The following is a 5677-nucleotide window of genomic DNA, read 5'->3' as shown; positions in this document are numbered from 1 at the left end:
GACAAGCATTTTGGCATTGTTTTGTCCACAGATTTGAAAATATCAGAATGCGGCCGCTTCTGATCCCGGACTCAAGGCATTAGATTTTGTTTAAATAAAGATCGCTCTATTTTCCACCCGGCCTTGCCTCCGCAGTATCCTTTATTATCGAACTACACGCTGACACCTTTGAAGAAGAAAGCCCAGACACATCAGTACACAATGTTCTCAATGCTCGTGTTCATGTGTAGAGATCCTGGTGATACTACAAGCAAAGTTTCATGTTGTGTCGAGCCTTCTTACGGTTTTAAAAATAGAGATTTTGATGCCATCATAAAAGTGCCGTAGCACTCTCTTTGAAAATTAGTTTGAGCCAAAAACAAAAATACGGTCAATCTTAAAAGTGCCTCTTTTGTCATAATCATGCTTTTACACGAATATTTAAAAATAAACAGTGACATTTCTTCTACTTACACCAGTTTCCAAGACTGGGGAAAGAAAGGGTGAGCAGAGAGAGAGAAGGGAAAGTGAGATAGAAGAAAGAGAGGACATGGCAGATGAGGAGAGACAGGGAGAGCTCACAGCCAGTCAGCAGAGCAGGAAGCCACCAACGACAGAATCAAAACTCCTACAACAGTTGAAAAGACAAGAAAATCAAATTAAAAAAACCAGGGCAGCACTTAGAAAAGTAAAGAAGGAAAACGCAGTTCTGAAGAGGACAATGAAAATTAGGGAGAAAAACTTAAAGAAATTTTTTACAAAAGATCAAATTGGAGCATTGGGCAGACTCACCACCAGAAGTATGAAATGGAGCAATGCCACTGTCAAGAAGGCATTAAAACTAAGGTTTGCTGCTGGTTCCTCTGGCTACAAGGCCTTGCAGGACTTCCAGATTCCCCTGCCAGGAATTAGGACCCTGCAGAGAAGGATGCAGTCAGTTAGGTTTGAGCCGGGTATTTTGACAGAGGTGTTTGACTTCCTCAAACTGAAGGCCGATGGGTTTACAGACCTGGAGAGGGAGTGTGTGTTGACCCTGGATGAAATGGCGATAACACCAAGTGTGGAGTTACACACGCTGTCAGGAAAACTGTATGGTGATGTGACTTTGCCGGGTCACACAGGGGTAGCAACACATGCATGTGTGTTTATGTTGGCTGAAAACACAACACGCTGGAAGCAAGTTGTTGCATACCATTTCAGTGGCAATTCTACCAAGGGAGCCGAGTACAGGCCAATCATTACTGAAATAATTCAGAGGGCAGCATCCATTGGGCTACATGTGATGAATGTCACCACTGACATGGGTAGCCCTAACCAAGCCATGTGGAAATCCTTTGGGGTTGACCACAATAAAACATCAGTGGCACATCCAGCAACACCAGGCAGGCATCCATCAGTTAGAGTGGAACAACAAACAGTGGTGGACAGAGCAGCACCTGACCTAACAAAGACGGAAAAATGTATACTCTTCCATCTTGCAGGCTACATTGTCCACAAGATCATCAAGTTTGCCAGCATCTGTGAAAACTGCAGAACTGCAACACAGCACAGTGATGACAATCCTGTGGGAGAAAAAAGCATGTTGTTGAAGTTCAAAGAGTTCAAGTCAGGTGCCCTCTGCCACCCCTCCCAAGAAGCCTATGATGTCATTCACCACATCGAGGAACTGTTCAGGACGAAGACTGCTTCCTCCCTCATGGAGCTTCCAAATGCAGTGGGTGTGTTGGAGAAGGAGGCACTGGCACTCTCCAGCAGGCTTCCATCATGCTGTGGAGTAAAAGAAAACATAATCAGGAGATTTATTAGGTTGAGGTTGCGGATTGAAGCAAAAAAAATACAAAATGACAGGAAAAAACAACACTTAAAAGATGGCCATCTTGGAAGCAAGAGCCAAACCAAAAAAGTGAGAAAGAACAGTGTCCCAGGTTCAACATCAACCAACCCCAGAAAAGCTGACAGTGCTTCAGGACAAATCCAGCATCACTGCCCCTCCACCAACATAAACCCAGCCACCCTCAGTAATCCCCCACCTACCAGCACCCAGCCAACAACACTAATCCTCTACCTACCAGCACCAAATCCACATCACTTCTCCCTCACCATCCAGAACCCAGCCAGCACCAGTAATGCTCCACCTACAAGCACCCAACCATCCCTGCTCCTTCACCTACCAGAACAAAGCCAAGATAACTAACACTCCATTTGACTGCATCCACTTAGGCTAACAAATCCTCCACCTACCTGCATCCAGAAAATGTCACTGCCCCTCCACCAACTACCAGCCCCTGCAACATCACTGCTCCTCCCAGCTGACATCACTAACCCTCCACCTACCTGTACCCAGAGAATAATTCTGCTCCACCAACTACCAGCCCCTGCTACATCACTGCTCCTCCCCAGCTGACATCACTAACCCTCCACCTACCTGTACCCAGAGAATATCCCTGCTCCACCAACTACCAGCCCCTGCTACATCACTGCTCCTCCCCAGCTGACATCACTAACCCTCCACCTACCTGTACCCAGAGAATATCCCTGCTCCACCAACTACCAGCCCCTGCTACATCACTGCTTCTCCCCAGCTGACATCACTAACCCTCCACCTACGTGTATCTGGTAAACATCACTGTTTCACCAACTACAAATCACTGAGACATATAAACATCCTTGTCATCATCACTCCTGAGCTACAAGATATTTTGTCCTTACTCTTAAGTTCTCCTGATGTGCAGCATGCAGCATCAATGCCGTATGATTACCTAAATCATTAATCAACTACATATTCATTACAGTTACTAATATACATACTCGTCACCCATGACATTAGGCACACATCTAAGACAATCCATTTCAGTTGCTCTGCCATAAATTCTTCATTTATCAGACTTATATATTTCTAGTTTTAGCTGACATTGTCAAAATGGTGATCATTCTGGTTGCTGTTTATTACAGGATTCATAGTGGATGCCGCTGTGCTGGGGTGCATTAAATTCATCAGTGTTCCTGATATTTTGCCATCTCCATTAAAATACGAGAAAGGAAAAATATAAGCAACAATTGTTGAGATACAAAAAATGACAACAAAATTCATAAAAGCAGAAATTAAGGCACAGCTGTTGTACGACACTGCATGATGTTGCACAGGTATATCAAATAATATGACTAACAGCAATAGTTATGTTTAGTAAGGTAATACCCATCTAGTATGATTTATTATGCCTGACCCACCTTATTATGTTTCCAGCCTCACTGTGGTCCACTCAGTACTCCTGGCTTGCAGCATCACTGACGCTCCACAACAAAGTGCTCCTACTGTAGGTTCCCAAATATATGCAAGATGATATCACCTGTTCGGAACATTTGTTTATTATGACTGCTTGAAAAAAAAAACGCATTATGTCTTTTCAATCTCACGTTTGTCTGCTCAGCACCCCTGGCCCGCAGCATGCAAAATAAGTTATGAAGAGGCATCACTGGTTCTTGACCGCACAGAACCAAGTGCAGGTAACTGATATACATTGAAAATATTACATATTTTGTGTGTGACATAGATATGTAGATATATCGACATACACATACATATATGTAGATGAGACTGCTATGGTGATCATTCGCTGTGCATGCAGCCCCCTCCACACACCCCAGGCAAATAAATAGTTGGAGCTACTTTTCCATAAGGGGCACACAGAGGTCAAAAGCAACCGCAACCTAACTGAATAAACTGGTAAACAGTAGCTACTTGTAGTTTATTCTTACCTATAACTCCAAACGCTTCATTTCTCCTCCCTTCTCTGTTGCCTTTTTTCTCTGCTTGACTGCTCTGAACTAATTAATCAATTAGGGACAGCTGCAGCCAATCGTGGTTTAGGATTTAGTGGAGTGGAAAGCTGCGTGCACATGATGATCACGTCAGGAGTCTCTTTCACAACATAATACACAACACAATATTCACTTGGAGAATTAGTTACACGATACATATGCATGAAAAATGGAACCATGCTGGTATAAACCGTGTGTTCTCACTGTCCAGAATCACAACACCTAGTATTTACGTGATTTGGTCAACTGCCTAGCTTTATAATATATACTATACTCCTATCAGCTTTTTGAAAAGAAAATCAAGTTGCCCAATAGACACCACAATAATAATATTAAACTTCCAGAATCACCCTGTTATTATTTGCAAGAAAGTTTATCACCGGGATCAGGATCGGCGGGTGCGGCTCAGTTTTAATATTCAAATGTGAGCTTTTCACCCTGCACTCAGACCTATATCCCTATATCCAAATGATAGATAGATAGATAGATAGATAGATGCTGCTTAGTCAGTGCAATGCGGTGGTCAGAGATATTATGAGCTCGCAGTTCTAGCTAATGTCCCTATATCATAAGCTTCACCCGTTATTCCGCAGCCTTAATGATATTAAATGGATGTTTATCTACAATCACATTCCCTGCACATTCACTTGGCTAGTAGTATAAATTGACAGCGTTGTATTAAGTTATATTTAGAGAACAGAATTTACATGTATCAGCGTGTTGCATGTGTTGCTATCGTTATCAAGCGTGCTAGCTAAAACTTTTATCTGTTAATATTCTCTAAATCTTCTAATCTGGACGGAAACTATCCGCCGACATACTTAATTACTTATGTCAATTTAATTCCGATGCACTACTAATATGAAAATGTCATTCTTTAACCATTTTACCTTGATCAAGTGTTGCTCCGACCGTGTGCTCCATAAGAATTACATTGGGCGGAAGGTAGCTTTTGCTAACTTCCGGGAACTTTTGAGGGGCTCCATGCTCCGCCATTGCTGTGAAAAAAATGAACCATTGCAGTGAACGTAGGTGGCGCCACTCTCTCTCTTTAGGACTCTAAGCCAGCCCACACATCCTCTGGCCAGGCGTGGTTTCACTGCTATTCATATGCAAATTAGAGCCGTTCGCTCTAATTTGCTTCGCTTCCGGGAGCTCCACTGACGTCATGGTTCGTTTCCGACAATTTTCGGCACAGACAAACGCCACATTCACAGCCTGTAAATTGTTGTTAACTGCTGAAAATTAGGGAGATTTCCGGGCGTTTACGGGGCCGAAAATCCCACTTTTCATGCAGTGTCATGTCTCTCCTCTCCCTGCTATTGCAGTAAGGCTTTGGCTGCACACATGTGAATGAAATAGTTTCTTTCTGTTCACTCCCATTGTATGCAAGCAAAAGGCGAAAAAAACATTTGCATCCAGTTGCAGAGCAAATCAAGTTCAAAACTGGTGAACTTTGACTAGCGGTGTTGAAGCCCACAACTTACAGCAAAGATGTGAGTGTGGTTGACCCTACAGACTACAAACCAGCACAATGAGCTCAGCCTGTCACACATCCTGCACTGAGCATATTCAGCACCAAATTTTTGCGTATGCGTGACTATAGCTTAAAAGACAAAAAACATTTTACAGTATCCCTGCCCACGTTATCCAATCAGAACAAAGAGTTCCATAAAGACCAGTCTGCTCCAATCAGGGAATATGCAGAGAACAGGATCCCTCTGTTTGCGACACCAGCAATGGCTGGACAGGGAACGCTGCCAATGCCTGTGCTGCTTGTGAAGGCCACTGCCACACAGACCAAATGAAGAAAATGCTTGATATGTGGTGACGTAGAAAGGAGATAACTAACTGCTAAACGGACATGAGGCTAGCTTAA

At 43.3% G+C, this 5677-nt stretch overlaps 1 long non-coding RNA gene across 1 annotated transcript; it reads right to left on the bottom strand.

Annotated features, from left to right (window-relative positions):
- Window positions 1-1677: 1677 nt before the first annotated feature.
- LOC115581215 (uncharacterized) lies at window positions 1678-4729 on the bottom strand. The gene is made up of 3 exons (XR_003984005.1): window positions 4689-4729; window positions 3208-3326; window positions 1678-1746 (listed from the first exon to the last, which is right to left on the bottom strand). It is a non-coding gene; the product is annotated as an uncharacterized LOC115581215 (long non-coding RNA).
- Window positions 4730-5677: the final 948 nt, after the last annotated feature.

The sequence above is a fragment of the Sparus aurata genome, chromosome 5, assembly GCF_900880675.1.
Source record: "Sparus aurata chromosome 5, fSpaAur1.1, whole genome shotgun sequence".
In the NCBI taxonomy this organism is placed as follows: domain Eukaryota; kingdom Metazoa; phylum Chordata; class Actinopteri; order Spariformes; family Sparidae; genus Sparus; species Sparus aurata.
Note: the sequence above shows the minus strand (reverse complement) of the source record. Positions and strands in the feature narration are given on the sequence as shown.